The 26943-nt window shown below is 42.0% G+C and overlaps 1 protein-coding gene across 3 annotated transcripts in view; it reads left to right on the top strand.

Annotated features, from left to right (window-relative positions):
* The window catches only part of ASTN2 (astrotactin 2), an 893996-nt gene that overhangs the window by 785033 nt on the left and 82020 nt on the right, over positions 1-26943 (top strand). The gene's annotated exons all lie outside the window — the stretch shown is intronic.

Here is a 26943-nt window from a genome sequence, read left to right on the forward strand (position 1 = left end):
TAAGAAAATAAGTGGATCTTTGTATGCATTTATGCATGCATACAGATTATAAATTAATGTAATAGAAATATATGAGTAAATGAATGAATGAATGACTAGATGAATAGGTGACTATATGAAAAAATGAGTGGATGGAGTAACAAAAGAAGGAAAGAAGGATGAGGAATAAGGGAGGGAAAGAGAAAGGGAGGGAGAAAGGAAACTCTCCAATACCTTCATAAACACTGTGAATCTGTAGACTACCAAAGGGTGAAGGATTTCTGAATGACCCCAGGCAGGGGACAACAGCCAGTTGGGATTAATGGTGTGGCCAGCTCAGAGATCAGCCAAACTTGACCAAGTGATGATAGCCTTGCAGTAGACTTTGTTACACACCCATTTATTGGGTGAGCTATTAACTGGCCCAGCACGGGGTAGCAAGGCGCCTGACTTCAGAGAATGAATGAGGTGTTTGGGGTGGGGAGAACTGGGCTCTTTTTCCCCAGGTCTGATCTGCTGAGTCATCCCCAGCCCTGGGGCTGCCATGCCATTATTCATCAATCCCATGACTAGGAGCCCATCAGTTCCCTGTACTCTTGGCTATCCCAGAAAAATGCATGTTTAGTTCAGGGGAGAAGTACATTAACAAAAAGAGCAAGAACCTAAAGAGCCACCTAAAATCAATAAAAGTTAAACAGGCCTAAATCTTTTCAACTGCTGGAATCAGATCTAGGTTCTGTATGCTCTGTGCACTGGATTAAGTTACTTTACCTTTCTGAGCTTCAGTTTACTCATCTATAAAATAGACATAATGTCAATCTTATCCTGTTTCTATAATGCGTACGCTCTGCAAAAAAGTTTATGGTAAATACATTCTTGTTCTCTCCCTCCTTTCTTTGTCCTTTAGATTTCCTAAGTTTTTTATCCACTCATTAATTCATTTATTCAACAAATATCTATCGAGTGCTTACTGTGTACCAGGCACTGGGATGCGGGGGATACAGCAGTGAACCAAAGAGGTACAACTCCTTGCCCTCAAGGAGCCAGCGTTCTGGAGCATGAGGTTGCAGTGTCGTGCAAATTCACACAGCTCTGAAGGATGACTCTAGAAGGAGAGGGAGATAGGGAGTTAGGGGGAAAAAAGAGAAAAAAAGCAAAATACATAATTTATCAGATGGTGATACTTGATTGATACAGAAGAAAAAGAAGAAAATGAAAACAGTGTTAGAAGAGGGGGTGCCTGATTTTAAATAAGGTGGTCAGGAAAGGGCAATATTGGAGCGAAGACCAGGAGATCAGAGTCCTGGGCAGAGGGAAGAGCAAGTGCAAAGGCCTTGAGTTGGGAGCATGTCTGAAGTAATGAGGATGGCAAGGACACCATTATTTATGTTGCTCTCTCCATTTCAAATCCCTTTCCCTGCCACTCTGTTGGGAGAATTCTTAATTAGCCTTCAGGCTCGATCTACTTCACCTTGGCCATACCAGACAGCAGAATTACTCTGTGATTATCTGCTTACATCTGTCTGCCTTCTGCAGAATACAAGTTCCATGAGGGCAAGGCTCACATCTCTCTTGGTCATCTCTCTGTCTTTAACACCAAAATACCTTCTGGCTCAGAGCAGGCACTGAGTGAATGTTTATCTAATGCACTATTAAAGGAACACATGGGCCTTCTGAACCTTCCCCTCTCTCTTCTGCTTAATCAGTGCCTGCTCATCCTTCATCCTTCAAGGTCATACCTAAGCTTTGCATCCTCCAAGAAGCATGCTTTAGCTTGTCAAGGTCATGCTCACCTCTCCTTAACCTGATCTCTAAAGTCCACAGGAGAACATTAGTCCAACGGAATGTTGATACGTGAGCCATAGAATATAAAAAGAGTCCTGGGATGAATTAGTTTGGAAAATTGTTGGCTAATCAAATATAACCAGGTTTCTTTACTCAATGACTTTTCAGAGACTTTAGTATGTTAAAGGACCTTATGAATCTCAAAGAGAGGGATTGTTAAGGAATGTTTCCTAAATGTATTTGACTGCAGCGCACCTTTTCCTAAAGAAGAAATTTTTAGTAACATACTTTGGGAAATACTGAATTTAAACTTGTTGGAATTCTCTCATCTTCTGGAATGTTCTTTGGTTTAACCTCAACGAACCTCTGTCACTCTAGCTTCATTGCCCAGGGCAGTCACCCTGGTTTTGGTTTCTACTTCCCACTTGGCTACTGAGAAAAAGGCTGCTCAGGAAAGAGAAATTACCTCAAATTTTAAAATTTTCTGGCCGGTAGGGAACCCCTAAGGGAATATAAAGAGTCACAATTATAAGAATTGAGAGGAAGTCAAGGAAATGAAAAGGGGACACCTATGACCCAGGCCTATGAAAGAAGAGGGTGTGGCTTTTTCCTTCTTACCTTCCATAACTACCTTCTCAAGCAGTCTCAACAGCAAAAGTTTGGCAGGTCCGTTCATGCCGTAAAAAATCAACTTAGTGGTGGTGTGTGTTGGACGCAGCTTGGTGACCACAGGGATGGGATCTTTCTCTTTGCTCCCTGGGGCTTGTGGGAGATGCCAAAAGACCCCTCCAAGTTTTGACAGGGAAACTCTTGTTTTTCTCAGTCTCATTTTATCTATGTCTTTCTCAAAGTCATTCTCTGTGTCTGTTTTTCTCTTTGTTGGTCTCTTTTGTCTCATAAGTGTGAAATGACTTTTTCTGATTTAGAACCTGATAGTACAGCTAAACTTCAGCAAGTGAAAGATGATCACTGGTATAGTAGAGAGATAAGGAAAATACAACTGATTTTATCTCAATATATTTTATTTTGCCTCAATTTTATTTAAATTAATAAGCATTTCTTGAACTTTTACTCAGGCCCCTATAACAGGCATTCAGGAGACTAAGATGAGTAAGTCATAGCCATTGTTTACAAGAACTTTCCAGCATATTAGGGGAGATAAACATAAAAGGTGACTAAATGCATCATGATGCATATAGGAGAGCCCAGATGGGAGTGTTTGGAGGATTTGTGCTCATGGGATGAGTTTGAAGCAGGGACACTCCTTTTTTTTTTTTTTGTTAGAGCATTGATTTTCAGTGTATGAATTCTCCAGCCTTATTTTTCCCAAATCCTCTCTCAGCTTCATTTTTACAAACTACCCAGGGTTCATCTAGACACCTCTATATTCAGCCCTCCTAACATAACAACACGTGCACATTATTCTTTGCTCTTTTGGTACCTTTCCCAGCTCCTTTACCAAACACCAGTTATGATTCACAGATTAAATGACTTTCCCTTTCTCTGAGAAGCTTTCTGTCTTCCTGCTCTGCCTCCCTTCCAGACCCAAATAGTAGTACCTAAATTCTGTGTGCCTAACATAATGCATACACCTTCAACTATTCAACAATATCTATTGGCCACCTCCCAGGTCCCGGACACATTTCGCTAGAGGTTGGAGACACATAGGTCAACAAGGCATGGCCCTGACCACACGGCACTTATAGTCTAGCAGGATATAAACACATCAGCTGAATTATAAAACTAATGAATGTAAAGGAAGAACAGTCCAGAAAAAAGAACTCTCATGTGCTAAGGACTTGAGGCTGGAGGGAAGCTGGAATGATGGACTGATGGGCAAACGTGTTGAAGGTTACTGTGAAGGGAGGAGAGAGGAAGGGGGAAGAACAGGAAGAGAGGAGGAGGAAGGATAGGGAGGTCCGGATCCCGTGGGTCTAATGTTAAGGCTTTTGGATTTTATTTGAAATATAATGGAAATCTGGGGAAGGGCTTGGTGCTTCATAAGGGGAAAAACTTTATTTTATTGATCACTGTCTTCTTAGTGACCAGAAAAGTGCCTGGCATGAAGGTGCTCGATACATGTTTATGGAATGAGTGAAAGAGTTAGTGAATTAGGGATGTGATGACTTTTTATTTTAGAAATATCGCTGGGCTGTTACATGGGAAATGAACTGCAAGGATGCAAGAGAGCGGATGTATATAAGGCAAAGAAATATCTAAGTCTTGTGTAGTTGCAGCCCATGTTGGATCTCACTGGGATGTGGCAGTATAGCAGAGTAGTTACAAATAAGAGAATTAAAACCAGTCTATCCTGGGTTCAAATCCCAGTCCTGCTGCCTCTTAAGCAGCATGACTTTACATACATTTCTTTCAGCAATTGCTTCTTTATCAACAAAATAGAGACAATAATAGTAACTACCTGTTGTATTGTTGTGAAGATTAAATTAAGAAGAAGAACAGGGAGGAGGAGGAGGAGAAAAAGAAAAAGTTCCTGGCACATAGTAATAGTTCAGGGAATGGGAAGGCAGAATAGTATAGAGACCAAGATAACAGTTTCTTTTTTTTTTTTTTTTTTGAGACAGAGTCTCGCTTTGTTGCCCTGGCCAGAGTGAGTGCCGTGGCGTCAGCCTAGCTCACAGCAACCTCAAACTCCTGGGCTCAAGCAATCCTTCTGCCTCAGCCTCACAAGTAGCTGGGACTACAGGCATGCGCCACCATGCCCGGCTAATTTTTTCTCTCTATATATATTTTTAGTTGTCCAGATAATTTCTTTCTATTTTTTGGTAGAGATGGGGGTCTCACTCTTGCTCAGGCTGGTCTAGAACTCCTGACCTTGAGCGATCCACCCGCCTCGGCCTCCCAGAGTGCTAGGATTACAGGCGTGAGCCACCGCCTGGCCGGTAACAGTTTCTTGAGTCAGACTTCCCAGGTTCAAATCTCAATTCTGTTATTTTGTTACTTACTAGCTGTGTAAACTTAGACAAGTTCCTTGGTTTCCCTGCAGCTCAGCTTCCTCATCTGTAAAATGGAGAAAATAGTACGACAGCTCCACAATCCCTTATCCAAAGTCCTTGGTACCAGATGTGTTCGAGATTGAGAATTTTTTTAGAGTTTTAGAAAGGCAATGCAGTGCATATCTCCATGTATTTTGTAACATTCTCATTGGATTCACAAACGCCCCCATAATCAAACTTCTTCCTTCTGCAGCTACACATGTACTTACACAAACACACTAAGTGGAATTAAAGAAAAAAGACCACAGATCATAATTAATTTAGATCAGAATTGGCTTCCAAATAAGTTGTGAAAGAAACTGGATGTGTGCTCCAGTTTGTTCCTCGGCACCGGCAGCGCAGGGCCCGGCAGAGAGATGCATCACCACGTGTCTCTTGCATTTCCTCTCCCTGGATATTTTCTTGTCCATCTGGTCTGATGAGATTTCCAAAGTCTGAGCTCTCTGAATTGGTCTGTGGGATGGAATAAGGTTAGGGCAAGGGATTCACAGTGTAACTAAGGCCCCAGAGTGGACTTTCCAAGGGTCCTTCTGAATGCAACTTTTCACACTTGAGAGAAGAGGAAGGGAGATCTCCTCCAACCCAACAGGGCTTAAAGCCTTACCAGGATGCAAGCTCCTTTGTCATTGGCTGGCAAGAAAATAAGGTAGGGTGGGGTGAGAACTACTTCCCTACTCCCAGCAGTAACCTGCTTTGTTGACCAGTACGTTCTAAGCACCAACCAGAGTGACTGGCTCATAGAGATACTCAATAAATATTTATTATTGAATGAGAATGAACATTTCTTACATATCTACCATGTGCCAGGCAATTTCACATAATTACATCAATCTTATATAGAAGGTATTCTTCTCATCTCCTTTTTATATCTGAGGAAACTGAAGCTTGGACAAGCTCAAGTCATCAAAATCCACATTTTGGCCTCAGCCCTAGCTCTTTCTTCTGTGTCTCGCCATATCAAGTGCCCCGTGAAGGACAGGCTAACCTGGTGTCTGGTAGTACCTCCTGTCAGCTGGGGCAGACCAGGGCAGGGCAATGGGGCAAAATTGAGGCTGAGCTCAGTGGTCTGAGAGAGTACAGCCCAATCAGAACCCTTGGCTTGACCAAAGCAAGCATGGAAGGCTCTGAGGAAAGCTATGACTTTTTCAGACTTAATACTCCTGGACTGCTTAGGTCCACTTCTCTGAGCTGGACGTCCTGGGCCAATGCCAAGTCACTGGTCTGTGACTGTGCAGACTTATCATGCCGAGAAATGGTCCATGTCCTTCCCCAAGCTTTCTTAGTTCTCGGAAGAGGAGGGAACCTTATTAAGTAATTCTGGCTCAACCACTCACTGACTGCATGACCTTAGGCAAGTCACTTTTTTTGTTTTTCTCTTCAGTGTAGCAGAAAAAAATGAGTGACCATATTTACTTGGAAAACTGTAGAGAGAGTCAGAGACACTGGTGAATGTAAAGTGTCTAGCATAGTCTCTGTTACATCAGTAAGCCCTCTTAAGTGGTAGCTGCTACTACTGCTGCTGCTGTTTGTATTATTATTTTATATGGAGGTCTCCAGCCGGTCCATGACATCACCAGCTGAATTTGAGACTCAAGATGCGGTCAGGGCTGTCTGCTGACAGTAGTCTGAAAGTCAGGTGAGGAAAGGAACTTTGTCTCAGCCCCCATTATACAGGACATGGCCCTCAGTGGGCCCCCAGTACTCATTTGCTGAAAGAAAAGACCGATCAAAAGGGTGGGCATGGTCATTCTGTTACTATGCTTATAGCTCCATAACGAGACTTCTGCAAAGACAAAAATTCAACAATTTATATTCAGTCATAGACTCTTAGAACATGGATAGTGCTTGAAGCAAATGCAAGTTCAGAGCTATTGAGAAACCAAAGAACAAAACGAAAAGCGTGTGTGCTTGTTTGATATAGAGTTTTATTTGTGTTATCATTGTGACTCTTTCATCCCAGTGGTTTGTAATTGCTCAAAGACATAGAAAATATTACATTTGTTTATATGTACTTAGAGAACAGGTGTGGAAAATATACACTGGAATGTCAACAATGGTTATTGTAAAGTAGAGTGATTGCAGGTAATTTTTAATTTTTCCCCTTTGTTTATATATACTTTCCACTATTTCATTGGAGGACCATGAATTACTTAGGTAATTTATGTAGAAATGTAAAGGGAGAAACTAAGATCCTCTAAATTACAGTACTTTCACTTATAACAACCTATGGTTTCTTTAAGGACAATTTCCAAATGGCAATTCCGGTGTTTGAATTGAAAGCAACAAGGGCACATAGAGAAAATGGTGGCCATCTATGCCTAGACATTTAGGAAGGGCCATTAAACAGAAGGAAAATATTGTTTATAGGCTTCTATTACCTGCTACACATCATGCTGAGTGCTACAATTACACACTTTCATTTAATCCAAGAATTCTGCAAAGGTAGGCATTCTCTCCCCATTTCACAGAAAAGAGACTAGAAAATTAAATTCCCCCAAGTAATATATCTAGGAAGTTGTAATCATTTAGACTCAAAATACTGTACTTTTAACCACTGTATCCCTGAATATAACAATACTCATTAAACCCAGTGGTTGATATATTTACATATCTCTCCATCTCCATCTTTCTGTGTATATATTTTATACATACTCTATAAATATAATGTGCACATGTATCCATGTTTGTGTACATATACACTAATGACTTCAGCTTCTGGGTTTTCACAGAAAAAAATGGATAAAGTGGGTAGGGAATTACTTCAGTGTGAGTAGGGTCATAGATGTATATTTGCTTATCACCCAGAGTTACGGGGTTAAACTCAGGGACAGTTGTGTCACCATAGTCCTGGAAAGCCAAAGCTAGAAGGAATATTGATGATCATCTAGTTGAGTTGTGAACCTCTTTTCTTTCTCTCTCTCACACACACATATCAGCAGAACCTTTTATTCAAGCACAATTTTAGAAAAACCCAATGTACAAAACAGAACAGAAGCAAGTGGCTTAGGGATCTGGTTGAAGCCTCCTTCTCAGAGGTCTCCAGGCCCTTTGATAGAGGCCTAGTGCTTAGAAACTATGGATGTAGACAACCCCCCTCCCCCGACTTTTGTCACAAAGAGAGACACAGAGACACGTTTCCAAGTCTCTCTGAAATTCTTACCAGAGGAGGGGTAGGGCTTGAGCATTCAACTCAGGGCTCTCTTAATGCTTGATGCAATTATTTATTCAGTTTTTTTTTTTTTTATCTTTCCTGCTGGAAGCTGAAGTACTTGGAGGGCAGGGACGGTGTCTGGACTATTTTCCACTGTATCCTCAGTACCTAGCACATGGTAGGTTGAATGGACAATTGGATGGGTGAATGTAGATCCTTTTGCCCAGTCTGGTGCTGCCATGCTGTGAGTTTATGATGCATCCAAATGATGAGTCAATATACTCACCCGTGTGCATCCCAGAACTAGTAGCCCATAACCCAAGAGGCTAATTATCCTGAATAATAATCCATCCCTCCCCTCCCCATACTCCTGCACTCTGAGGCCTCTCCTCATTCCATAGCCAGCATCTTTTGTCATTCAGCTGTCAGATGCAGAGTTAGGATTTTTAAAAGCATTCAGCTGGCCCCATTTATTGTTCAGTGAATGTTAAATCCATGGAGAAATCCATCTTCCTTCCTTTTCTCCTCCCCCTCTGGAGCTGGGAACTTCCTCCTTTTCCTCAGTGACTTCAGAGCACCATCCAATAGCTTTCCCAGAGGTCAGCTTCAGCCGAGGTCTTCTGCGAGCTTTAATGGCCCGGATGGCAAGGGGTGGGGTGGGAGGTGGAGTTCGCTGAGTGGGGAGGGAAAGCCTGTCCCCATCCCACTTAAACACATTCTCTGCAGTTTGGGGTTGTCCTGGTTTAACCCTTTCGCTCTGCTATATTTCATGCTGGGGGTAGGGGCAGTGCAGAAGAAGGGACCTGTGTCCGGGCCCCAGACTCACTTTGGCTGAGAGATCTCAGCCGTGAACAAGTGGGCCGGCCTGTGCAGCTGGCCTTGCCTCTCTTCTTGGCCAGGGAGCAGGGAGGCTCAGACTAGGGGAGCTTGGAGAAATCACAGGGCCTCAGCCTCTTGCTGGGGTGGCCTCTGGCAGCTGTGGGCTGTTTTCTCTGGCCTCTTCAATTAAAGGGCACTTTACCCTTTTCGGGGCCTCCATAGACCTGCTATTCTCCCTTACAGGCACCGGTTGAGGAGAATAGTTGCTCCTGAATGTCCGGATATCACTTGATACAAATTGATTTTGCCAGAAACTGTATCCTGAAAACCAGAGTTCATTTGATCCCCATTAAAATATTCTGGCTTGCAGTCTCAGGGTTTGGAGAGCACAGATAATCTAGCGTTTCCCTCCTCGAAGGACCCTGGAAAATCGTGGAGCATAGTCTCTCCTCCATCTCGTTGGAGCATCGCCTTGCAATTTTACCATGCCTGTGATATTATTAACTTTAACTTAATGTGTTCTTCTTGAAATTGACTCATTTCTTTCTTTCTTTCTTTCTTTCCTTTTTTCTTTTTTTATTTTTGGATAAAATCGATAATTTCAAAATGGAAATTTGTATCACTACCGGTAAAGCCAGGATTACTTGCCGTAAATAGAAGATAACTCTAAAAATCAATACAGTGAAAAAAAAAACAATTTTATAAAACCCGAACAAATGCTATTGTCTCTGGAAGATTCTGAGCAAGAGGATTGTTTTCTCTTTTTTAAAGAAGGGAGGCTGGTGAGTGTCACAGAGGTGTCAAGACCATATCAGCACTAAACCAAGCCATCCTTCATGACTGAATGTGAGGAACTGTAAGGACATTAGAAAGTAATTTTTTTTTTGGCATTAAATAATTTAATTTTGATGTGTCCCACACTTTGGTAAATACCATGTAATGTAATAGAATGATTATTTCAGGGGAAGGAATCAGCTTCTGTTCACAGTAAATTTGAGACAATGATGGGACTAAACCCAGGACACCACACCCTAGAGTGTGTCCTCCCTGCCCCCTTAACACATACCAAGTTACCTCTTTGAAGGGAACAATTCACTTTTCAGGAATGGGGTCTAATGGATAAGGATTCTTTTTAAGATTATTTTAAGTCAATGCACCTTTTTTTTTTTTTTTTGAGACAGGGTCCCCTTCTGTTGCGCTGGGTAGAATGCAGCGATGTCATCATAGCTCACTGCAATCACAAACTCCTGAGCTCAAGCAATCCTTCTGCCGTGGACCCCCAGAGTGCTAGGATTACAGGTGTGAGCCACCACGCCCAGCCTGGATAAGGATTTTGTCAAGAAAAATATTCTTTTGTTTTTCACCGCAACACTGTGTCTCTGTGGTATTAAGACAGATATTAAGTTCTCAGCATTCTCTCTATCACTTCACATTAAGAAGTACATCAGAATTCAGTGAACTAAAATGTCTTATAGTGATGAAGTGATAAGGAAATCTGTACTAAATTTTAAAAACTAAAAAGTAAATCAGTCACAAGGATGCTGAACTTTGAGTAATTCATTCATTCCTTCATTTGTTCACTCCTTCAATATTCAATATTCATTGAGTGACTTACACCTTTAGATGCATCTGCTATAGCTAGTAAAAGGCCCTTTGGAATCTGATATCTTGTTCTTCCACAGCAATTTTCTAGAACTTCGACTTTTACCCAAAGTCAGAGAGCCAAAAGACAGGCTTACCCAAAAATTTGATTTTTTCCAGATTTTCTAAGAGAGGGAAGAGAGGTTGTAACCTTTGTTGAGTATAGGCAACATGGCCAGGACTATGCTAGGCAGGTGCTATTGTCCCTACCTCATGCGTGGAAAAGCAGAGGCTCAACTAAAGTGTTTTGCCCAAGTCACAACAGCCTAGAAAGGTAACAGTTTGACTTGGACTCAAGTCTTTGTGATCCCAAAGCCAGTGCACTTTCTACTGCATCTCAGTGCTACATGCTTATACACATTTTGAGAGCAGAACATTTTTCTCACATGTGTTTTCCATTCCATTACAAAGCCTAACACTATGCCGGACACATGGTTATTGTGCAGAAAATATCTGCTGAGGATAATGGTGATATAACAGATGGGAGGAAGTTGGTTGAAGTTCAGAAAAGAAAAGTGAAGGAAAACAAGCAATGACTGCTGGCCCAGTGCTCTTTGGACTTTATCCCTCACCTGGGACTCCTTGGATGTGAATGCTATAAACATCTAAAGTTGCGTCTTTTTATTTATTTTTAATTTGGGAACTAAAATGAATTGAGGTCAGACTGGTTATCGATCATTCTTGTTTTAGAGTCAAAAGTAGACTGTCCTCTTCCCTGGCATGTCTAGAGACTCTTCCTCAAACCAAAAAATCATTTTTTAAAAATAAAATAAAAAAGAGAAGTGGGGAGGGGCAGGGGGACTTACTCTTCAAGAGGAGGTTTTGGGCTCAGGCATAGTTTAAAACACTCAGCCAGGGGAAGAAAGCCTTCAACTCTCTCTGACCTGGTCCCATCCTCTGATGCTGCCTGAACCTTCTCTGTAGTGGGTCCCGTCACCTTCAGTCCTACTGGCTTCCCCCACTGAAACATTTGCCATTCTCTTCATGACACTAATAATTTCATAGATTTCCAAAGGAATCTCTAAAATCCCACCCAAATCCCTTGACTTTCCTAAAGAGGTTGGGTACACTCACTGATTGTGCTCATGGCAGATTGGATCAAAGTGGCTGATTCCAAACCGTTGATGACAAGTTTCAGGGCACCAGGCCTTGGAATCTTTATCTTTCCTTGGACTCCTGGGTTGGGTGTGTCACCCCAGCACACACAGCAGAGTCACCTAGCTGGAGGAGCACTTGTGCAAGAGTTGGGAATCTAGGGTTCAAATCCCAGTCCTATTGTGGCTTAATGCGTGAGCTCCAGCAAGTCTGCCTGTCTCTCTGGTTCTCAGAATGATGAGTTTGGACTAGATCAGAAGTTTCCAAAACAATGTTATGAGATCCTGGGGATGGTTTGAGGCACCCCAGGAGTCAGCAAGGGAGGCAAATTTGAGTGGATGAGAGCTTGGGCCCACTCACTTTCTGCTACCTGTTGTTTTTTTCCCCCAGGAAATTTTATTAGGACTAAATAATTCTTGTTTAAATAACAAAGTGTTTCAAGAGTTTGAAAAACACTTATCATTCTCTCACTTCCTCACACACCAATTCCCCCAAAGAAAATAAATAAAATGGGCAAATCACACTATTTTTGTAGTAATTTGCCCATTCTAGATAATAGATCTGAGGCATTAAAAGGAAACTAACTACAAAAATACCTTGCTCACTCATCCATACCTTCACACATCCCACGAGGGAGGAATCTTAGGATCTTGGTGTTGGGAGAGTTCAGTGTGCCAACTTTGGCCTCTGTGAGCTACTAGGAAAAGGAAGCAAAGTCTTCATGGGTGCCTTTTGTTTCTCAGAAAATTATTGCAATTAAGTGTAGTTCTGTGTATTAATATATGTGTATGTGGCAGGGTATTTCAAAATCCGCTGACCATATCGTTATGGATAGAGCTACAAAGTTGGTTAGACATCATCTTGGTTTTCTCTGTCTCTCTCATAATTCTTGATAGCTCTTCCTACTTGCTGAGAATCCGAGACTAAAAGGTCCTGCTCCCTCATTCTCCAGCTTGATTTCTTACCATTTCATACTCTACTTTCTAGCCTAATTGAACTACAGTCCTCTAGGGAGAGATGAGGACTAAACTAGAATGACGGCAGAGATTACTGGGGGTTGGTGAGAAGTAGAATCCATGGGACATTGGCGGTGGCGGCGGCGGTGGTGGTGGTGGTGTGACTATGTAGGGTTGCTGGCGGAGAAGACTGAATAGGCAGAGTGGATTTAGACACTGAGGGTTCAGCGAAGACCACTGACTATTCAATGTTGAGGACATTCCCCCAGATTGAAAGGAATAGAGAAGAAGCAATTCTGGAGGAAAGGAAACACAGTTGATTGATGGAACTAAGTCCCGAAGGAATCAGGAAGAGGGCCTTCAGGGATCTGGTACCCATAGGCAGGGGCTCGTTTTATAGAGGCCAAAGGATGCTGTTGCCCTCCAGGCACCCCTCCCCTAGTCTAAGGCTCAGATGAAGCAGAACGGGAGGAGATTATGGGTGGTGGCAGAAGAAAGGGAAGGGGATATGCACATTGATTTACTCAGTGTTCTCAGCAAAAGATAATTCTGAGGAAGGAGGAGGAGAGAGATGATTTGATCAGGGAATGGGCCAAAATGTTTTGCAACGTGTGGTCCATTTATATCAGAATCACCAGGGAGAACATGTTAATAATGCAAATGACTGGATTGGCCCCCAAACTGCTGACTTGGAATTTCTGGGAATTTTTTTTTTATACTCTCCCCAGGTGATTCTTATGTCTACTAATGCTTGAGATCCACCCTAATAGAGAATCTCCTTGGGATGATGAAACCAAATGACTGTTTTTGCAAAGGTTCCTCAGGCCCTTTGAATGTCTCCTCTCCTCTCCTGGCTCCACGTCCTGGCTTCCTGTGAAAGGCTGAGCTGACAGGGTTTCCCTAAGTACATGTGGCTTCTTTAGGCCCACAGGTGGGTCCCATTGGGCCAGAAGGCTGCCATCTATTCATTATGGGAGCCAAGAATGCTTCTTTTCCCAGCAGGCAGCACAGTCTGACAGCAAGACCTTAGAGGTCAGGAGAGTCTGAGTTCTAACCTGGCCTTGTCCCAAGCTACCCTGATATATCAGGTAGAATCTTTCTCCATTTGTCAAGAACAGGAATTCCTGCCTATCTTGCAGGGCTATTTGGAGGAGAGAATGAGTTCCTGAGTGTGACATTTGCTTCATATCTGCCGGCCTCAGTTTTATCATCAGTAGGAGAGCATAACAACATCCTTACTCTGCACCAGTGCAAGGCTCATGCTGGTTTCTCTCCCTTCTCCTCTCCCTTCTCCTCTCCAAATCTCCTCCTTGCCTACAGTGTTTTCAGAAAGCAACTGAGCTTCAGCTGAGTAATGTAAGCCACATTTCCAAAGACCACTCCAGGTCAGTCCCAGTGCAGGATCCTGTAGGGAATCACAAAGGTGACTCATGACAATAGCAAAGTAACTAAAGCTGTTACTCTGTTCCAGGTAGTCTGGTAATGCCCACAACAACCCTAGGAAGTAAAAATTGACATCCTTGTACCGCAGACAAGGATACTGTACCTTGAAGCAGATAACAGGTGGTGGGACCTAGATTTAAACCCAAGTCCGCCTGAGTCCACAGCTTATGCCCAGAGATGTTATATGGACGTAAATCCATCACTTAGGAAATTCCAATTTTGTGGTCTGGAATAAAGGCCCAGAGTGCTAAGTATTGCAGAGGATGGACTGGATACTTGATATGGAATTATAGAAGAAGGAAGGGAATGATTCTGACTCTGATGCTCTGAGAAGGCCATTTGGAAGGACTAGGATTAAACCAGGGACATTTCCTGTGGACTTTTTATGTGTGTATTTGCGGGATTTGAAGGATGCCTGTGGGTTCAGTCGGATAGGAGAGTGAGCGTAAGCAAAGCTGAGGAGGCAGGAAACTTCCACTCACATTTGGGGATATAAGTGGTCCTACAGGTTGTGTCAAAGCATGGAGGGGAACCATGAATACAGAGATATTACCGGACCAGATGTGGGAGGCCCCAGTGCTATGCTAGGCATGCTATCTGTGGGGCAGTGCACCCCAGTGGAAGTGGGCATCAAACAAAGGTCTGGAGGCAGGAAAGGGCAGGCCCCTTTGGGATTCACCCAGGTGTTCAACATGGCAGGAGTACAGGGTCGCCTGCCCCATTTGTTTCCTACCTCCAGCCAGAATCCTTTTGTAAAGGTTGCAGGGCCCTCTGGGCTAAGATCACCTTGCAAAAGAACATCCATCCCGCCTGCTGTCTGGATTGAGCAAGAGGCTGGAAACAGGGTGAGGAAGCAGCAGCTGTGAGTCAGACCGCCCCCACGCAGGCTCCAGCCCCGGGCCTGGGGCCCCAGCTGGGATCGGAGCTCTTGCCTGGGTTGCATTTGCCGAATACGGACTGTACGGCCAAGTGTGGCTCAGAGCTGCCCTGACTCACTGGGAACCATCCGAGTTACTCGTGCCCCTGTCATGGCTTTTATTTATTTCTCTTTGTCTTCTTCCTCTATGTTTTGCCTCCTTCTCTTCCCTTACCTCCTATTCCCCCCCCCCTTTTTTTTTTCACTTCCTTTTGGTTTTTCTTTTTTAACTTGCCCTTCTTTCTTTATTTTCAGCTTCCTCCTCTTCCTCCTTTGAATCCTTTTTTAACTGGCATTTTTGACATTTGCAATGTGATTCCGGAGACTCAGGTTCTAGACCAGGCCACCAGCCACTCACTATGTGGCTTCAGACTCACCTCTTTTCTCTGGGCCTCAATTTTCCCATCTGTCCAGGGAGGCAATTTGATTTGATGGTGTTTAAAGACAAGACCCATAAGGACTCCTTCTGGAATTCTCTGCTGCTTACTCCTTTGCCTCTTTCATAGAATCATCATGACAGAGCTCACAGATGTCAGTGTACATTCAGGGTCATGGATCACCCTGGCTGCCTACAGAATCACTGTTGAGCTTCTGTCACCCAGACCCCCATACCAGGCCAATTTGATGAATATTTATGGCGGTGGGGCTCAGGTATTTGTTTTTTAAAAGCTCCCCCAAGTGATTATCTCATGCAGCAGGGTGAAGAATTACTGATTTAGAAGAAGCTACCTTGTGGTAAAGGCAGAGAGACTGAGGCGCTGAGGCCCAGAGCTGGGAGGGGACCTGTCCAGAGTCACAAAGTGAGTCAGTGCAGACAGAACCAGAACCAAGCCTCCCACCATCTCTGTCCCCTTGGCCTTGACTTTGAATCACCTTAAGCAAATGCCACGGGCTCCGATGGAGCCAGGCAAGAGAGCAACCTCCTGACTGTGCCAGACCCTGGCTTAGAGGCAAGGCCCAGACACAGCCCCATTAAGCCAGGCAGTGCCTTACGGGAATCGCTCCTGGCTCCAGCTTAGAAAACAAACAGAGTGCTTTGGTTTTCTTTGGCTGTATCCTTGAGTGGGGGAGCTAAGAAGAGAGCACCTGAGGACACAGGTTTGCTGCTTTTCTCCGAGGCAAAGTGGGTCTGCCAGAAGCAAGGAGTGGAGACAGGTGGGCAGGGCTTGTGGGGGTGAGTCGGAAGTGTATGCCTCCACAGCTGCTGCCAACCGGCTGCCTGACGATGCGCCCCGTGCAGAGACTGATGCCTGAAAGGGAGGGAATGGGGCTGGGTGGCAGCTCAGGTAAACCCTTCGTCATGACCTGCCCCTGAACAGACCCTCTCAGGTGTATGTGAGTCTCAAGCCTTCCTCCCAGACACTGGTTATAGCAGAAAGAGACCTAGGTTGCAATCCTCGTTGTAGCTGCTGTTTATTGAGCATTTCCTCCATGCTGGGGTCTGGGATAAGTTCCTTATACTCTCTATATAACTCTCATGTGGATTTTTCACAGCTTTCTGGGTAGGAATGATTAGTTTGCCCACTTCACAGATGCGGAAATAGTATCAGAGAGACGAAGTCTACCATCCCTGGTATATAGCCCTAAAGGTACATAGGAGATCAGAGCTCAAATTTAGGTCAGCCCGATTCCAAAGTTCAGCCTCTTAGCCATTATGCAACACTACATTTGTATGAATCAGCAGACGTGGGTTTGAATCTCCCTCCTTTTATAACAGGCCATGCGACTTTAGACAAGATAATTCACCTCTCTGGGCCCCATTTTCTATGTAAATCGATGCTTGTTCTGCTTATTTCACATGACTGATGTGGGTATCAAATGGAAGTTGGACATGAAAGAGGTTAGTAAACAACAGAGGGATAAACAAATGTAAGAGATTACTGTTGTTATCACCAAACACAGCTGTGTCCACACGTGGGGGACCACCATCCCATATACACCTGTCTGCACTTGTGACCTTGGCCATCCTTGGCAACCTCTTTGGTTCCCAAGGACTCAGGTGGAGGAGTGGAAGGGGAGGGAGAAAATAATAAGAACCTATTTATAAAACACTTCACATCTCCCAGATGAAAGCTTCTAGATAAATATCATGGCACCACATAAATAAAACATAAATGGAATAATATTATTTTTACCCTCTCCAGCTGGCATGCCTGCACACACTCTCACAGAAGCTGAGGGTAGCTGGGTGAAGTACAAAGAGCAAGGGCATTGGAATCAGATTAGAATTCAACCCCTGCTCTTTCCAGATATTGGTTGCATGACCTGGGAGCTGGTTACTTAGGCTCTCTGAGCCTCAGTTTCCTCACCAGAGTTGGAAATTTAAAAAAAAAAATCTATCATCTGGTTGCTATAACAATTAAAAAAGTTTCTGTACATATCTCTGCTCTAGGACTCATCATCCTTGATGCTATTTACCTCTATATATGCCTGTCTTCCCCATTCTACCATAATGTTCCAAAAGGCAATAGCTGTGCTCCATTTTGATATGATGGTACATGCTCCATGAATGTCAAATTCTTTTCCTCTGCAGTTCTCTTGAAGTCACTCTATCTTTACACTCACTCCTAGGCCAGAATTCAGACCTATGCCTGTCTCTTAACTCAATATATAACTCAACTAGAACAGAAAATGTGGAACTCGAGAACCCTGACTTACTAAGATGTCCAGGCTCTGCTGCTTATTAGTTGTTTGACATGGGGCATGTCAGCTTACATCTTTGAAACTCAGTTTCTTCATCTCTGAAATGGGACAATGTCCCTCTTACCCTATCTAGATCCTTGCTAGGAGAATCGAATATGATTCTGGCAGTGTAAACGCTTTGCAAACTATAAAGCATTTGTAAAGTAGAAAGGAGTGTAATCCGTAATGGGAACTCATTGTATACAATATACTGGTATGTTTGATTTTATAGTGTCATTTCTGCTAGGCTCTGAGTACCCTACTTCTGGAGTCCTTTTACCCCATCATCTAAGACTCAATATCTTCAGTTTTTACCTTTGGATCAGAAGACTTAGGCCATCACCACCATCCCAGCTATTCCCAAGTCACTCTCATCATTATCTCCTTCCTGACCTCTCCTATAACTGCAGTCAGGGAACCCAAACACTGTCCAGCTGGAAGTCAGGGGACCAGAAATAGTGTCTGGGTCTTGAGTCTGACACCCACTCTGGAACTCACCTTCTTTTAGTGTAAAATGGAGAGTCCCCATGACAATGACCATCAGCTCCCACAATGTTAGCACTTTTTACTTCATAAGAACATAAAACAACATGGACTCAAAAGGTACAAGTAACTTTCCCTTGTTCCCACTCGGCAACAAGGTATGTCTTGATGCTGGAATTGTGTCTTATTTATCTCTTCATCCCCACTTCCCAGCACATGCCTGGCCTGTACCCTATAGTCAGAAAAGGTTCGTTTAATGCATTCTGACACTGACCACACGTGAATTTGCTTCATTTTTCTTTCCTGATAAAAATTGGTAATTTTAAAACTGAATTTTAAGAAAAATTGGATTTATCTATAAAACTTCCTAAACCGTGGTTTTTCAAATAAGTTCCTCTCAGAGCTTAAGGATTCTGTGGTTAGACCCCAGAGGATGACAAGCTGTACAATGGAACAGCTGATTGGGTGGGAGAGTGGGGGCTGGGCACCATCCGAGGGCCCCACTCTCATCTGTGTCCATACAGGATGTATGTATAAGGTTTCTTGGAAAAGTGGATTCTACTGCTTTGAAAATGTTTGAAAAATGACTGCTTTAGGGTAATAAGAAGGAATTGGGATATTCCCAAATAAGGCACTTAGTATGGAGTGGTGAGTGCATGTGAAGACTCTAATCCATAGTTAATTCTCCAATTTGGGGAACACTTTCTATATAAATCTTTAGGGCACTTCCACAGCCATTTTGGGACCATGTGTAATTACAGAAACCCACTGGCACCCAGCCGCAGCTAGGGGCTGAAACTCTAGGCCCTCTCAAACTCTGCTTTCTTGAGGCTCGCCAATGGCCCCGGGCAGGTGGCCCCGCCCCCCATGCCAGGTCTGGCATCCCTGGCTGCGAGTTGGCACATCTGGGTGCTTGGACTCACTTTGGGCCAGAAGCTGCCGATGCAGTCCAAGAACATCGCTGGGACGCTGGAAGGAACTGTCCCAGAGGCTGCAGAGGAGCAGGGCCCATCCATGTTTTCTAAGCCATACAGGGGAGCAGGTAGCTGGGCCAGGAACAGGAGGCTACTGGCACTTTCGCCAAGGGTCTTCTGGCTCAGACTCCACAATAAGCCGGGCAGAATGTTTCTGCAGCTGGGAAGATGGGGAAATCCCTATGAGGCCTTTTTATGCTTCATGACTTTTTATGTCCTCAAGACCGCCACAAAAATCTCTCTCAGCTTCATTTTCTTTGCCATGTTTCCCACAGATTTGGCTCCTGAAAAATTGCTGTGTGTTTGCTCGTGTGGTCTAGAGTCCCTGCCCCCAGCACCTAATCTAAAGTATGACCTTTAGTATCAAAAGTATAAGGTCTGTGTGCCCTCACTTTGCTCCAGTGTAAACTTCTGCTACCTCCTAAGAACCAATTGAGCAAACAACCTGTGAACAAATATGTGTAACTGTCAGAAATGTGATAGAGCTGTCAAAAGTGCATGATATCTAGATAAATAGAAAAACCCAAGTCTTCCTCTCCTCTTTTTCTGGCATGTGTAAACATAGCAAATCACCTATAAAATTAGAAAAGAAAAAGGTTTTTTTTTTTTTTTTTCAGGGAAAGATCTACCACTATCATGTCTAAGATACTAGTGTCCTTTGTCAATGGTGATTTTTGATGCTAAACATCTTTTGGGGGGGTGGAGTGCTAGAGGTGAGGATGCTGTCACAAGGTGAGTGACTTGCTTAGACTTGAAGGGTTTCTGGATTGTTCCTGTCTCCTCCCCCAAATATCTGGGGATATTCCATTTTTCATTCAGATATCTCACTTCTCCTTCGACACTGCATATTCCCTTGTCTGACTGCCTCTGTGCAAATTTCAGGGTTGATTCATCATAGAACGCTAGAATGTCAGCCATAAAGTGCCCTTGGAGAGTTCTTAGTTTGCAAAGGAGGACCTTTTGGCAGCCCCTTCCCAAGTGCTTCTGCGTGGAATTTGGACATTGCTAACTCATTTTCTGTTCTCTGAGTTAGAACTTGACTGTGTCATGTTCTAACAGGGGAAAAGACCCGAAGGGTTTAGTCATCTACCCCTGGTCACGCTGGCATTGTGGAGAGCAGTGACAAGTCCTGAACTGCATGTCCTCATTAGTGCTTGTCCACTGGGCCCCGTAGCTCTGGAGAAGATACCAACAGGAATTTCACAGCATCATCCTGACGTCACAGATCGTTCTGGGGCCAGAGGGTTTGTCAGCAGGTCCCAGCAAGGAGCTGAGAAGTGTCTATCAACTCCAAATTCACATGAGAGGAAAACAAAATTCCGTCATAATGTTGACCATCTGTGGATGAGGACAATTTTTCAAGAGAGGCCATGGGAGAGGGGGATAAGGAAAATAAGGACTATTGTCTTAAGGGATTATGATTTGAAAGCAATCACTGATTCACCCGAACAACATAGGATGTGGCATAGCAGCAAGTTATTTTACCTTGTGAAACTTCTGTTTATAAATGAATTCTGAGCTTTTTTTTTATGGTAATCTGTTACAAAATACTATGTGCCCTGATCAAAAACAGAGTGTATCCAACTGCCTTTATGCTATAATCCCCAAACCTATGAGTATAAAAAATTTCCCTCATTTTTAATTTCTATGCATCACAAAAACTTGCCAGACGGTATTCAGCTTGCTTATCTAACAGAACTAATATTCAATTTAAAGAGTTCAAAATATGTTATATTACTGTCCAACAAAGATACTATATGATTTTTTTTGGACTGTATTATTCAAAAGATGAACAGCAAAGTTATTCCAAAAGTAATAGTCTTAAACATTTTGATGAATGAGTCTGATAATATTCTTCAATAACTCCATTTTTTTTCTGTTTTCCCCAGAATGTATAGCTTGGCTTTGTTCATATTTTTTTCGGTTGCTTTTAAAGTTAACATTGAACTTACTTTTTTTCTGACACCCTTGCAATGATCTTTGACTGAAAATAATAGACATATTAACTTGAGCTGATCTGATTTTAAAACAACTTATTCAGTTGAAGTGACAGGATTTATTAGGCCCCCTTAAAGACAATGCATCTTAGAGGATATTATAAACCACTAAAAGTTTGTTACTTTTTTTTCATTAAAAATTATATGTTTATTAGACTCTAATATAGTTTGCTGGTGCTAATGTAATTTATAAAACTTTCTCGAAGGCAAATTAGCAATATGTATCAAAGGAATTAACTTGTTCTAAAAAAAGTTCATAAAAGATATACATGTAAGGATATTCATGACAATGTTTAATAGAAAGGAAATAAAAGAAAACCATTTAAATATTACCACTGAAGAAAGCTTGTTACAAAATAGTATGGGGTCAGGGCAGGCAGGAGGGAAGTAGTGTGACTATAAAAAGGCAGCATGAGAGATAACTGTGGTGATGAAAATGTTCTGTATCTTGACTGTCTCAATGTCAGTATCCTGGCTGTGATATTCAACTATAGGTTTGCAAGATGTTACCATAGGAGAAAAGTGCATATATAAGATCTCTCTATATTGTTTCTTACATATGAAACATATGTTTCTTACATATGTTTCTTGCATATGATTCTATAGTTATCTTAAAATAAAAAAGTAATTAAACATAGTATATGGAGTATTACAATTAAAGCACTTCTGGTTTTAGGGGTGTAGATGTCTTTAATAGAGGGCTGCGGGGGGAATCTCATAAATCAAGAAGACGCAGGAACTGGGAAGTTATCAGAAGCCTCGTGTGCTATTCTCTCCATCTCTTACAGGCCCATCACCTCATGCCTCCCTCCTCCTCTGTCTACTTCCACCTGTTCGTGGTATACAGTCACTACCCACTATCCCAGTCTAGTATTTTGTCTAGCTGCCTATCTTCCTAGTATACTAGTACTGCCAGCTCTAATTCCTGGGGGGAAAATGTGATTGTGCCACCTTGGGTTGCATTTTTACTCTCAGTCCAATTCACTATGGTTAAAAGGATAGGGTTACTCAGGAAAACCATGGCTAAAAGGGCCTAGTGTTGTGTGTGTTGGGGCCAGTTCTCAGAAAGTAGGGTTATAGGCTGGGTAGACCTCATAGTGGCTCATACAATTATAGATCCACTCTCTCTCTCTCTCTCAATGTGTGTATGTGTTATCTATCTATTTAAGCAAAAATGACTATTAGAGTATATACCAAAATGTTATAATATCAGTTGTTTTCTTTGTGTTAGGTCTGGAAGATTTATATTTTGTTCTTTTTTCCCCTGAATTTTATATTAGGAACATATTTTGTTTTTTATAATAAGAAAAATATTTAAAATTATATTAAATTAATTTTTATGGTAGAAAAGGGTATCACACATTTATTATAGAATGGGAATGCAGAAACTTGAACAAATCACTCACAACTATACCAGCTTGAGAGTATCATGATTTCCTTCCTAGTCAATGTCCATTCCTTGCATAGTGGAGAACATAATATATATTTTAATTTTTTCTATTTTTTTAGTTAGATGTGAAGTTCAAACCTTTCCTCATAGTATCATAAGCTTTTTTTAAACATTTTCATGTCCGTATACTGTTTCATAATATGGATATCTCTGATATTATTAATCATTTCTCAAGTGTTAGATAGTTAGGCATTTCCAATTTTTCACTTATTTTGAAGGCTGCTAAAATAATCATGGGTCTTTGCATTTTAGACAAAAATCATCTTTTATGAAGACTAAGCAACTAGAAGGAATTTTCAAATCTACTAAATAATTCACTTCTCTGACGGAACTTACATGCAGCCACTCTCTCTCTTCTTCTATTGTGTTCCTTTCGTGTTTGAAAATCCTGTCTCTGCATGAGCTCCCTTTGGGGTTACTAGCTTTAGATGGCCGGGTTGGTGCCCCGCACGCAGATCATCAGGAAGGCACCTACAGGCTGGACGATCCCTTGCCAGAGAGAACTCATCCAAGGGCCAAGGCTGCGCCCAAGCAGTTGGCCACCATGATGAACTCATTTTGACTAGAGGCCCAGAGCTCCCCCTCTTAATGTGTGATTCCATTCATGCTCAGGTCTCTGGGGATCTGGGATTCAGAGAGGATTAAAAATGAAACTCTACAGATAATTAGGGGGGGAAACTGCAAGAAATCATTTTACCTTTCTCCTTCAGCATATTCCTTTCAATAGAAGATAAATTTAGATGGATGTGATATTTTCTTCCCTTCCTTATTTTTCAAGCCCGTGATCTGGTGCAGGATTGATGAATGGTGAATTTCCCACCAGACATGAATAAAAATTTAAATTAGAACTAGAGCATCTCAGAGCCAAGAAGATCCCTAGAAATAAATCTACTATAGAGATATGAAATATTAGGAATGGAGAAGGTAAAGGGTATATCCTATATTTTATAGCTAGTCATTGACTGGAAAAGCCAGCTTCATGCAGCTGAGACTCACATACTATATTTTATCACATTGAGATGCCATTCATTTTAAGAGCCACTTTATTTTAGGTGCCATCAAGAAAGCAAAGAAAATTCTGCCAACTGAACTATAACTCAATGCTTTCTTATCAATTACATTTTTAGATTTTATACTTACTGAAAAAGCTCATTCATTCTGATTATATTTTTATAATAGAGTGACCCCCCTTCCTTAGCCACAGTTTCAGTTTCCGTAGTTTTAGTTACCTGTGATCAACTGAGGTTCGAAAATATTAAATGGAAAACTCCAGGAATAAACAATTCATAGATTTTAGATTGTGCACCAGTCTGAGTAGCTTGAAGAAAGCTTGTGCCACCCTGTACAGCAGGTGAATCAGTCCTTCGTGAAGTGTATCCACACTGTGTAAGCTACTCCCTGGTTTGTCGCTTAGTAGCCATCTAGGTGTTCAGATAAAAAACAGATAGTACATATAGGTTGGTACTATCCGTGGTTTCAGGTATCTGCTGGGGGTCTTGGAATGTATCCCCTGTGGAAAATGGGGAACTACTGTACATCACTCTTGTGATATAAAGCAAAATAAATGTTCAAATATTCATAAAACATCTCCACAATCAGTGTATGCCTTTCCAAAATCAGTTTTTGACTCAGGGTCATTGAATTCTGTGTTTTTTCCGTATACTGCTGTCCTCTTGGTCGACCAGAAGATTGTTGATACTCCTTTCCTTTTTTTTTTCCTCCCTCATAGTTTTTTTGTAACAGCTTCATTGTGGTATAATTTACAAATGCAATTCACCCATTTGAGATATACAATTTAATGGTTTTTAGCAAATTTACAGAGTCATGTAATTATCACTACAGTCAATTTTAGGACATTTTTGACACCCCTGTAGATAAGCCCCATACCCATTAGCAGTCACTCTTTATTTTTCCCCTACCTCCTCAACCCCACACAACACTAATCTACTTTCTGTCTCTATTGATTTGCCTATTCCGGGCATTTCTTATAAATGGTATCGTGCCATATATATGTTCTTTTGTGACTTGCTTCTTTCACTTAGTTCTCAAGGTTCATCCATGCTGTAGCATGTATGAGTATGTAATTCATTTTTATTGCAACATTTCTTTTTTTTTTTCCTTTTTTTTTCAGCATATTATGGGGTACAGATGTTTAGGTTATGTATGTTGCCCTTGCCTCCCCACTCCCCCCCAAGTCCGAGTTTCAAGTGTGCCTATCCCTTGGATGGTACACATTGCACTCTTTGTGTATGCAAATACCCGTCCCCTCCTCCCCCTCCCCCCCCTTTCCCCCTGCCCTGCATCCAATAGATGTTATTCTTATATGTACACTTATGTGTTGATCAGTTAATACCAATTTGATGGTGAGTACATGCGGTGCTTGTCTTTCCATTCTTGGGATACTTCACTTAGTAGAATGCATTCCAACTCTATCCAGGAGTATACAAGAGGTGCTATATCACCATTGTTTCTTAAAGCTGAATAGTACTCCATGGTATACATATACATTTTATTAATCCACTCATGTATTGATGGACACTTGGGTTGTTTCCACATCTTTGCAATTGTGAATTGTGCTGCTATAAACATTCGGGTGCAGATGTCTTTCTTATAGACTTATCATTTATTGCAACATTTCTTAAAGGAAGACTCCATTATTGTTAGTATATCTGGTATTTTCTTTCAAGTTTTCATGTTTTCTTGATCTTACCAGCTCTTGTCAATGAAGTTTGTCAGACAACAATCTAGATTCATATTCTTCCACAATTAGTTCTTAACTGGTTCATGGATTGAAATGTCAAGGGTTGTTCTTATCCAGTTGGACCACCAAGAATGACACACAAGTTCACAAAGGCACAGGCAATGACATCGGCTGCCTGGTTGATGGAAACTATCACATCATCACCTATAGGATGCATTGCAATTTCAGACGTATTCAAAGGCAAAGATATGCATTTTAGAATTCATAGAGCATGGAATATATCTTTAAGTACTTTTCCTTAGATCAGCATGAAGAGTTTTCACTTTGAACACCAACAGGCAAAGATATTTAGGACACACAGCCCAGAAAATTGAAGGAATAGTAGAAGTCACGAGTCAAACACCATGACTAGAACAGGAGTCCCCTCTGGATCTGAGATTCTTGCCCTTGAGTATAAGAATCACTTGAAGAAAGTTTTTGAAATATGAAGTCACAGGTCACATCCCTGAAGATTAATTTTCAGTGGAGCTGGTACAGAACCCCAAATCTTCTTTTTTTCCCTCTCTTCCTCCCTTCTTCCCTTATTTCTCTTTCATCCCCTTTTTCTCTCTCATTCATTCATTCTTTCTTTCCCTCTCTCCCTCCTTTCTTCCTTCCTTCCTTCTTTTCTTATTCAGGAATGGGTGCTGTAGCTCTAACTCATTCCTTATGGATCAACCAGTGGCAGCCTAAGCATCAACCAGGAGGCATTGCTGTATAGTGAGTTCAACACTTAATTTGGAGTCATACAGATATGGTTTCAAATGCTGACATGGACACTCAGAAATATGACCTTGAGCAGATGACTAAGCACCTCTGAGCCTCAATTCCATCCCCTGTAAAATTATAGCAGCCTGGACGGCCTGCAGTGATAACTATGTAAGATAACACACTAGAGTGCTTCGTGTTTACAGATATTTCTCCCAATTCCAGCTGCCCTGGCTCAGATCTTCCTCCCTGGTTTGAATCATTACCTATCTCTTAAATTTTGAATCAGTACCTATCTCTTAAAATTTCATTTTTTGAATCTATGTTAGTATCCTGTTCCCATGTGATATCTGCCCTAGCTCTTATGATTATGTGATAGTCACTGGAGTTCTCTGATTTTACCAATTTGCAGCGGATACTCTTTCCAAAGCCTGGATCATATTTTAATCTTTTCTGTAAGAGACTGTCCTGGGTTTTCTGGCTTTGGAGACCCAAGGGCAGACAGCTTGTACCAAAGTTCAATTATTCACCCCCAGGGCTTCCCTGTATGTTTTCAGTTCCCAGTGTACCCACCACATGTGTACATTCATTACACTTCATTAGACGTGTGCTCTGTCTCATGTAATGTCCATAGATCCAGGATGGAGGAGCAATCTGCAATTGTCAGGAGTATGATAGAAGTGTCAAATAAATGTTAAATTACCAATGTAAATTGTGAAACCAAAATTGCACTTCCGTTTGTTCCATCATTATGTAAACACAGAGAAATTTTGTTGAAAATCAAGGCCAAATAAAAGAAAAAAAATATAGCACCAGTAAGCAGAGGCATTTTGGACCACATGAAATAGAACTTTGCAACTGTCGTCATGCCCTATCGCTGAGTTTTAGTACCCATAGCTGTGCACTTAGGACATAAACACAAATGAAAGGTGGTTCCGTTTTGGAACCACAGTCTAGGTAGGCAAGGAGACAAGGACATGGACAAACGCTACACAGCTGATAAGGGTTTCCATTGGGGGAGATAAAGGAAGCAATGGAAACACAGACTGTGCCCCTAACCCAGACTAAGACACAGGATGAGGCCAAGAAGGTTTCTCTGCTTACGTTCAT

The sequence above is a fragment of the Propithecus coquereli genome, unplaced genomic scaffold (assembly GCF_000956105.1).
Source record: "Propithecus coquereli isolate 6110/MARCELLA unplaced genomic scaffold, Pcoq_1.0 Scaffold89, whole genome shotgun sequence".
In the NCBI taxonomy this organism is placed as follows: domain Eukaryota; kingdom Metazoa; phylum Chordata; class Mammalia; order Primates; family Indriidae; genus Propithecus; species Propithecus coquereli.